Raw genomic sequence first — 10,516 nt, forward strand, 5'->3', positions numbered from 1 at the left:
ACTTGTGTGTTGTGACAGTGTTTGTTGAGGACATGTCAGGAACCCAAGAAACTGCACAGTCATTCATGATATTTAAAGAGGCAACAGATAGGATTCAGTTTGTTTTTTTTAGCTTGGCGCCACCTAGCGTCAGCAGTGTTGCGTCGCACTGTGGCAACGACGTGTGTGTGTGTGTGTGTGTGTGTGTGTGTGTGTGTGTGTGTGTGTGTGTGTGTGTGTGTGTGTGTTCAGGCTGCTTTATACCTTTTTTAATGTTTGATACTCCAGAGGGATGTTTCAGGGACAGGCTCTTCAATGGTTTGCTTTCTACCTCCAAAGCCGCTCAGCCTCTGTCCAAATTGGTAATGTGTACTCCTCCTCTGCTCCCATCTTCTATGGTGTTCCCCAAGGCACCATTTTAGGCCCAATTTTATTTTCATTATACATGCTTCCATTAGGCTCTATCCTAAGGAAATACAATATATCTTATCACTGTTATGCAGATGATTCCCAGTTGTACCTCCCTTTTGAAACCATCAGATCCTTGCAGCATAAATTCACTACTACTCTGTATTAATGACAAAATCTTGGATGGCACGAAGCTTTCACCAGCTGAACCATGACAAAACTGAGGTCCTCATCTTTGGCCTCACAGACATTTCTGCTTCTGTTACCAGTGCTCTCCGCCCTCTGTTTTCCCATTTAAAATCTGATGTAAAGAATCTTTGTCATCGTTGACTCTGGCTTTAAATTTGATAAACAGATCAACTCAGTTGTCATGGTCATTTCTGTCCATAAAAGATTTAGAAATTCTGGTTCATGCTTTCATCTCCTCCTGATTAGATTATTGTAATTCTCTCTACACCGGCATCAACCAGTCAGCTCTGTCACGCTTGCAGCTCGTTCAGAATGCAGCAGCAAGACTCATTACTGGTACCAGGAGAAGTGATCACATTTCCCCTGTATTGGCCTCGCTTCACTGGTTACCTGTAAAGTATAGGATTGATTTTAAGACTCTTATTTGTTTTCAAAGCACTGCATGGACCAGCACCAGATTATATTTCAGAACTCCTCACTCCCTATTCCACCTCTTGTCCCCTCAGATCCACTGACAAATCACTGCTTTCTATCCCACTTACAAAGTTAAAAACCAGAGGTGACAGAGCTTTTTCAGTTGTTGGTCTGAAACTGTGGAACAGCCTGCCACAAACAGTTAGATCCTCACCCTCTAAATATATTCAAAGCCTGGCTAAAAACCCATCTCTTTGCCTTAGCTTCTGGTGATTGTTCATGAGAACATTTTGTTTGATATTCATCTTTTTCATTGAATTTGTTCAAGGCGAACTCTACTGTCTGGTTGATTATTTTTCTTGGTTGTGCATAATTGTGTCCATTGTAAAGCACATTGATCAACGATTGTTGTTTTAAAATGTGCTCTATTAATAAAGTTGACTTGACTTGACTTCCTAAAAGAGGCTCAGAAAATGCAGACCTGAAACACTGAGCACAGATCACATAATTTTACAATCAAGACACAAGACACGTCAAGACAACTCTGATGTTCAGGGCCACAGAGCAGCACATATAACGCATGACATGAATGGCAGCAATGAACAAAACCAAAGCTGTAGGCAGGGTTCCAGCAGGGAGACTGAAAGATGTATATGACATGAAACAACTTTGAAGTATCAACTAGGAGCCCAGACAAGTAGTACAATAAAAAATACCGAGAATTATAAAGTAATATTTGAAGAAAACAAAATGGAAATGCTTCTTAAAATGAGACGACGTGTTTTTTTATTATCTTAGAGCAGGCAGAAGGACGGTGACTTAATTGCGGTTGCAAATTTATATAAATGTCACAGGACAGTGACTGATAAAAAACTGTCACGGGATTTAAACATGTCATTACAGGAGAGGATTACTGAAATCTGACACACTGGACCTTTTATTATGGGCTGTTCCATATAGATCTTACCGCTAGTAAGACAGTAGAAAAGACGGGAAGCTGTTCAAAATTACGCAGCGATACGTCATGACATGCCTCTTTGAGGCGGTTCTACCACTAGCGGCCTTGTATGAACTCAGAGGACTACGAGTTCCAAAAGACTGACAAAAGCAAAGATGGCTGCGCCCTATATTTACCATAAGTGGCTCTGCTCTTTACTCTTATTTTTACTGTTTAGCAAAATTGAGTCAAAATTGAGTCTCATTTTAATGACTCGTACACATTGTAATGCATTATGGGAATGCTTTATGATGTGTTGCTGTGTGTGGAATGTTGTATGTGTTTTATCAGTTGGTGTTGGTGAAAGTAGCTAGCAGTGTCGCTAATAATAAAGGCTTGCTACGTTCGAGGTGAAAGCAAACTGTCTGCAGTAGCAACGTCTGCTTTTTAAATGGTGGAAACGGGGACACGTACCAACAATTTAAACAGGAAGTTCCGACATTTTACAACATCATCTTGAGTCTCACCGCTCGTAGCAACGTAAATGGATAACACAGCTATTCTGAATGGGCGCCTTGATTGAAGGCTTGATTTAAAGTTTTCCAGTGTAAAGAGGATTTGGTGGCTTTGCTTCCAGAACATGGAAAGAATCAAGCATTGCAAAACAGGCAGACAACAGTGATCTTCAGCCTCCCATTTAAATGTACGTACATAACGTCACAGCAAAGCAATGAGAGTGCAATAATGAACCTTCTGTAGACCACTCTGTCACTTACAAACTATCAGGTGACCGCAGAATGGGAGCAGCAACGGTGCAGCCAGCCAGTGATGTAAAGGTGAAGCATTTCAACCAGTCTGACTGACAGAGACACACATTACTCTTTATAAGGTGTTGCCTGCACCCTGTCATCAGGCTCCATTGGCTGCCACTCACTTCCTGTTTAGTGATGACCCACAGACCATGATGAGGCTTCCCTCACGCTTTATTTATTCAAATCCTAAAACAACTTCACTGTCACTGTGCTCTTCTCTAAGGGGAAACAAAAAGAAGCAAAGCTGTCATATTTTCAGACACACAGGTATGAGGTTCTCTTGGTGGAGTTGTCACAGCCTGAAGGAGTAACATCTTTTGTTTATCTGTCCGCCACACACTTCTCTGCCATGTTGTCAGACCATTTCTGTTGATGGACCTATAAAAAACTGAACTGAAACTGCTGGAACATGTTGGAAATCCTACTGTAGTCCCTGCTGCGTGTAAGTACGTACCCCGGCCTTTATGACCCAACAGCAGGCACTTATTGTGGCCACGATGTGAAGTTTATTTTGCATAGCGGTTCCCAACATGAGTGAAATGGAGCAACAATGGTTAATGTCAAGTGATCATAAGCAGCAAAGCCAAAATGCACTGATACAATTTTTGCAACTCATCCTCACTGTGACCTCGTCACATGTCCACATTTGGTCATGGACTTTCCACGTCCACATATGACGTCCAAGGTACCCTGGGTGTGTTGGTTGTTGACGTTCTGGGACGCCGTGTCAACTTCAGCCTGTTACATGCATTGTCTGTTTTCAAAATACACTTCTGTTTTCACAGGAAATGTACAGTTTGCATACAGTCTCTTTCAAAATAAAAGCACTATGTTGGTACAACACCACCAACTGATGTTTTTTAAATTCAACGACAATTGCACATGGTTATGTTTGGCCAACACACGCATGTGGTTGGGCCTTGGGAAAGTCTGTGGTTGTTGGACCATCTACCCCTCCCGTCTGCCCTAGTTAGACTTCTGCCCCCACAGAGCATGTGAGTGGAGCGGGGAGCGGGAGGATTTTGTGTTGAGCGAGGAGTGGCTATTTTTTTTTAAAAGGTGGAGAGGAGCCTTATCTCTTGCTCCAATTTCGCTCTGGTCGCTCATGCCCCACCCAGAATGCATCTTTGCACCTGCGCACTATTTTCTTTCAAAACTATGGAGTTTACTGTGTAGTTCAGAAAAGAAACTGAGAAGAGAAGCAGCGGTACCTTGGAGAACGGTCCCTAACTGCGGGGAGAGGGCTTCCCCGGAAGATCTACCAAGCTCATGTTTTATTTGTGAATAGAAGATTGCAGGAGTGAAGAATGTGCAGAACCAAGCGGAGCGGACAAGCGGCGCAAAGTGATAGGTCTGCGAGCGAGGAGTGGAAATTTTCACCCGGTCTGCTCCGCTCACATGCTCTATGCCCCCATAACCCCTATTGGCAACCGGCTGCGTATCTTGCTGACAGAAAGGAGGTCTTTTTTTGGTTGTCTGTCACTGACCAAATGCTGGTTTTTGCTGACTTCACAATGAGACTGGGTTGGATTGATATTTAATTTAAAAATTTTTAAATTTTATATACTTTATTAATCCCCCTGAGGGGAAATTCAATTTTTTACTCTTGCTTGTCAATTACACACAGGTCCAAACACACACATGCACAAACAGGACCTATACATGCACAAAGTGGAGAGATGTCAGAGTGAGTGGGCTGCCCATGACAGGCGCCACGAGCGGTTGGTGGGTTCGGTGCCTTGCTCAGGGGCACCTCAGCAGTGCCCAGGAGGTGAACTGGCACCTCTCCAGCTACCAGTCCACGCTCCATATTTTGGTCCGGACGGGGACTTGAACGGGCGACCCTCCGGTTCCCAACCCAAGTCCCTATGGACTGAGCTACTACCGCCCTGATATTTTGATATTCTGAACATGTTGTGAAATGAAATGAGACAGCACAGATTAAATTATAGTAAATTATGGCACTTTGTGACATTATTGTACAGATGGAAAAGTTTTAGTTTATTTATGTTACATTCTGCTGTGGCCACAGTGCTGCAGATGTGTCACGCCGCATCCCTTCTCTTATGTATATCAGCTGTAATTCAATCCAGCGGCAACAATTTGTAGCACCTGGATGTCTCCCTGTGCTTTAAATCAACTTCCTTCCTTCCTTCCTTCCTTCCTTCCTTCCTTCCTTCCTTCCAACTTTTAAACTTCCTGAATTATCCTTTAACCTGTTGTCATGAGCAGGATGTTCATGAACTGAGTCAAGAATCTGACCTGTGTGAAAGTGCCATTCAGCTTGATATTCAATTCCTTCAGCCGCAGAGTCTCTGCTTTGTACTGAGCCTGACCTCTCACCTCCTGCACTGAATTATCACACACTATAACCATGAACCTTTCCTTACCACTCATCACCATGGTGCTGTCTCAATGATATAGACATCACAGCTGATATAATTTACTTCCAGACAATCTGAATGACCTGCAGGCCTCTTTATCTCAGAGCAACGACGGTCTATCTTCTCCTGAAGCTGCTCAGCTGTCAGTCAGACAGAGAGAGGAAAAACAAAGTTATCAGTGCAGGTGAGCAAAACTTCCACTCAGCCTTTTGAAATTTAAATGTTCCCACAAAGCGGTGAGATTGGCCTTAATTGCTGGCTTCTGTAACGATAATGGGAGTGGGAACTTTTGATGAGATGATTCAGACAGAAACATTAGAGGATGGTGTTTTTGTTTTGTTACTCGCCGTGTTGGGTTTTGTCCAATGGAAACAATCGCAGCAGCTCATTTTGTTCTGTCAGCCAAATGCAAAACCACACAGTGACTCGTCAGGAAACAAAAGAGCCCATTTTGACACAAATAAATGCCGATGAAGCAAACAAACAGATTCAAAAGGACCGTTATTATTTGGTTTCATCTCCATTTAGAGGGCTGGAAAAAACGATTTGTCATGTTAATACATCCAAGCCCTGAAAATGTAGTCAGTAAATATCAAAATACCTCAAATGCACAGAAGGACAAAACAGAATTTTGATAACATTAACTGGAAAATTATTTTTCACTTTCCATGAACAGTGAAGCACAAAAACATTATTGTATCTCCAGAAATCTCTCCACTTGACCTGCGGTGCCGTGGGTCAGTGGTGGAGATTGTTTTGTGGCCACAGAGAGGAGGAAATAAAAACAGAGCTGAGAAGTTTAGGGAGCAGGTCTCTGCTTTACTATCAGACACTAATTGGTTTTGCTGCCTGAGGCGAGGTGATGGGTAAGCTGAGGCAGTGGAGGGTCAGACAGCTGGAGCCACGACCAGAGCCGGAGGTGATTGACAGGTAGGAGGGAGAAGACAGGTCTGCGGGACGGGACTCTGCCTGAGCCAGATGAAAGCTGAGCACCACTTTAAAGATGGACAGAGTAGCAACATGACTGCCAATCAGCAGAGTATTAATAGAGTTTATTAAACTGCCTCTAATTTTCTCTTGTGCTCCGTCTTGCTCCTGGGAAACTCCAAGGTCAAGCCCTGGATTGTCCTGCACACTTTTCCTTGTCTAAGGGTTGTGTGTTTGCTTTTGTACTTGTATCTCTGTGAGGCCCATTTTCAGGTTAAGAGTTTGAGCGAGGACGTTTTTCGCCCAGTACAAATGGAAAACTGATCACAATCAGAAAGGAATATTTCACTCGTCCCGTGCACAGAAACACCAACACCTGGCTCATCACTCACCAACGCTTGATCAAAGGCCCATCAGACACCAACGCAGAGAGGCACACTCACTGACATGAGATGCACCAGGTGGCTGCATTCTGTGACGCTCCGGACAATTACTGTAGTATAAAAAGCACAAGACAACACGTTCTCATCTCAACTTGTCAAATATGGCCGCTTTGTGGACCTATACATCAAAATATGACACACAAGGTACCCTACTGCATTTCTTTTGGACGCAGTGGACAGCATGTTAGTTTGCACTTACATTGTGTCTTTTAAAAATAATTTACAATGCAGGTAAAACACTTAATTGAAAGGTTTATTTCCTCAGGTTTTAGCAACAAAAGCACATAGTTAGGTTTTACAAAACATCATGGCCTGACATATCTAAAGTTTTAATTGAGCTACTGTCTGACATATTTCAGTGTAGCTGGCCTTTTGTGGCAATGAGAGTGGGGACACACACACACTTCATATACATCTAGGGTCCCCTTGATTGGGGACATAACAATGTGGAGGTGAAAAGTAAAACTGATCTGCAGTAAATACCATTCTGTTAAAGCAACACATTCTCACTCCCACATGGTTAGGGTTAGAAAACACATCATAGTTTGGCTCTACATTCACACAGGAAATGAACACTGGGCTCCAGGGTGAAAGTCCAGTGTTTTTTGGACCCATCCACCCATCATATTGCCAAAAAGGTGGCTTTTGGCATTGGTGTCCGACACCAAAACCACTGACAAAGCAGCGATATTTGAAGACTTCGGAATGAGAATGGGCTGTGCAAGGCACCCTGGGTGCATCTGTTGACGTTCTGGGACGCCGTGTAAATTTACGTCTGTTACATGTGTAGTGTCTTTTTAAAAATACACTTCTGTTTTCACAGGAAATGTAGTTTCTGCTCGTTAGATGCATAGTCTTTTTCATGTTGGTATAACACCTTATTAGTTTATAAGTTTATTTTGTTGGGATTTGCTAAAGGCAGGTTGGTTATTGATTATTAATTACTAATTGTAATTAAGAAAATAAATTAATGTAAATTAATGATTCCGAGGCACCACCCTAGATGCAGGGATCAATGACCAACCAGCATTTAGTCAAATAGAGGAAGTCCTCGTCTCAGTTTGGTAATATGTGAATATTAATAATCAGATAATCTAGAAGGTGTGAACCAGAGAACTGACCGTTACAACCACCTGTTGATAATCAATGCACAAAGAACCACAGAGGACTCCACTGAGTGTTGAAACAAAAAGAAAAAGGTGTCTTTCCTCGTCCAACGAGTCAAGAAAAAGGGCGGCCTAGGTTAAATTCACACATTTGAAGTGCTCCCTAGTAGTAACTTGCGCACAGAAAGCCTTGGTGCCCTTCCAGTAGCTCGTCACAAGGGGATAGTGGGAGGCGGCAATTAAAGTCTTGGTGACGTCAGAGGGAATTCTGCCTGACTCCACCTGGATCTGGCCGCTGTCGCCCAATAGGGAGCAAGAGTTTGAATTTTGGAAGTGATTTACACCTTTGACAGTTACTGGACTGGATTTGCGAAGGCCTCTCTTGTGGCTGACATCCCAATAATTTCCTTGTGCAACAAACGCACATGGTTTAGAAAAAGCCATCATGGCTTGGCTCTACATTCACACAGGATGGGTGAAAGTCTGGGGTTTGTTGGACCCATCCACCACCCCTCCCACCCGCCCTATAGCAACTTTTAAGCATGTTGTTGTCCTGCAGCGTTTTGAACTGATGGCACCTGGTAGCGTCTCATATCATATCATATCAGTCTCTTTTTTTGTTGGTGTCTGACACAGACATCGATGACTAAGCGGAGGTATTAGACGACTTTGGAATGAGAATGGGTTGAGGCATAATTAGCTAAAAAGGAGATAACCATGCTTACTCACAATCAAACCAACGGAAGAACAAGTTATTTGAGGTTTATCCTTTTAATAAATGTTAAATATGCTCCAACATTGTCTTTAAGGAGCTCTGTTTGTTCATTCTAACATACTAACATGAACCTGTGAAACAACTGAGGGGCCTCAATGTTCGGGCTATCTGGTGTTTAACAGAACAAATTAAAACAGTCTAACATTTGGTTAATAAAGGAACACTTTCCAACATGGACACTGGTGTGTGAGATGCTTTCATGTCTCCACACTGTCACACTTTATCACGGCTCTTCATGTGTGATCATACTGACACTGTTGGTGTCAAACACAAGGAGTCCTGAGGGGCATTCAACAAGTATTATGAAGTAGAGGTCCTCATTTGTTGATGAAACCCTCGTCGTGTGTGATGTCAGTGTGAAGAAACATGAAGCTTTGCTGACATCTTGTGGCAGCTATTATTCATGTTTGTAAATGTTGAAAATGCCCCGTCAGCTTTGCTCTTCAGTTCTTATGGCATTACTTCACCCATCATGGACCTGTTTAACTGCTATTATACAGACGAAGGTATGTGCCTTTCAGAGGATTCTATTCTTTTGTCTATGTTGTGTCTTGTTCGCACTCAGGCCACACTGGCAGTGGCTGAGAGGCTGTGATTCATAAAATCCAAAATGGTTTCCCATAATATTGCAGTAATAGTTTAGGGGCACTTTTGAGAGGCTGTGAACTGTAGAAGACATTTATTATTACATATCTCATCTGGCCTGGGAATGTCTTGGGATCCCCCAGGAGGAGCTGGAAAGCGTTGCTGAGGATAGGGGCGTCTGGAGTGCTTTGTTTGGTCTGCTGCCCCCGAAACCCGGTCCCAGATAAGCGGATGAAAAGGGATGGATGGAGGAAAGATTGTGTCCAGCAGTTCTACAGCAGTAACAACAACACCGAAAACTTCTGGAGGATGCAATAAGCATTCAGAAATCATGCAGCCTCATAATTTACAGCAAGAGTGCCACCCACAACAATCTCAAATTTCACAAAGTACAACTTGTGGAACCTCCTGCTGGCACACTCTGGTGAAGGAAGCTCATTAAGGTTGTGGTCCTGCAGCATGCTTTATTATTTCTCTCATTCTATAAATAATGTAATACATAAAAACAATAAACACACTGATACAAAACTAAGAGAGCAGCAATGCAAATGAACATGCAAACTGTACTGCGTACCAGCTGGTTACAGTAAGTCCCTCCTCTTGCTTCCCTTAAATTCAAATCTGATGTGTGAGAAACATGAATAAAACAGCAAAGATTAGGTGAAGAAAGAAGGATGTGTAAATGGAGAGAGAGAAACGAGCATGGGATTAGCAGAATTATTGTTACTATGAACAGATGTTATGAACTGGCCAATGTTATCAGGAGTATACGTGTCTCTCTTGTTAAACCTGCCCCTCTCGTGTACTTTGCATGATGCACGGTGTTCATGCCTGCCCATCTTTTATTTGTGGAAGCAGATGTAGATTATCATGAAATTGTTAGTCACGCCACCATCCACCATATAGACTGTAGACTGTTTGGATGCGAGGGACAAAACAGCAAACTTGGCGAAGAGAACTCATCTAGGTCACTATGGTCTCGAACCTGTCAAAGGTACATTTCCTTACATCACTTTATTTCTTCTAAAATTTGTGCAGGTTGTACAGATTGTAGACAGTCTTAAAGATTAATATGCAGCTAGAGTGTGGTTTACTGCTGTTACATTTTACTTAATCTGTCTTTTCTCACCTGTTAAACAATTACTTTCTCCACAAGATGACCCTTTGTATCATAATTACTCACCCTGTGTTACCTTGAAATTGTGAAGAGTTTTTCTGACATGCCTCCAGTGTTACCTGCCCAGGTGTGCATGAGACTGTTTATCCATTAGTGTTTTAGCTCGTAACATTTTAGTAAAAATGCATGTGTAAGGCTGGATAAATGAGACTTGGATTAGACTGCAGGAGTGAAGCGTTGTTAATCACAGACCCCCATGACTTTAAATCACTAAGATTATTCTGTTTCTCTCACACGTCTCCACAGTGAACAGAGAATCCAAAAACAGGTGTTCGTCATGAATTAAACATAAGATGCTGCAAGTGACTGATATACAAATGGTCATTTTGTGGGTGAAGAAGTCCTTTTACATATCATTTGGACATTTAAGAAAGGTAATG

The sequence above is a fragment of the Epinephelus moara genome, chromosome 19 (assembly GCF_006386435.1).
Source record: "Epinephelus moara isolate mb chromosome 19, YSFRI_EMoa_1.0, whole genome shotgun sequence".
Classification (NCBI taxonomy): domain Eukaryota; kingdom Metazoa; phylum Chordata; class Actinopteri; order Perciformes; family Serranidae; genus Epinephelus; species Epinephelus moara.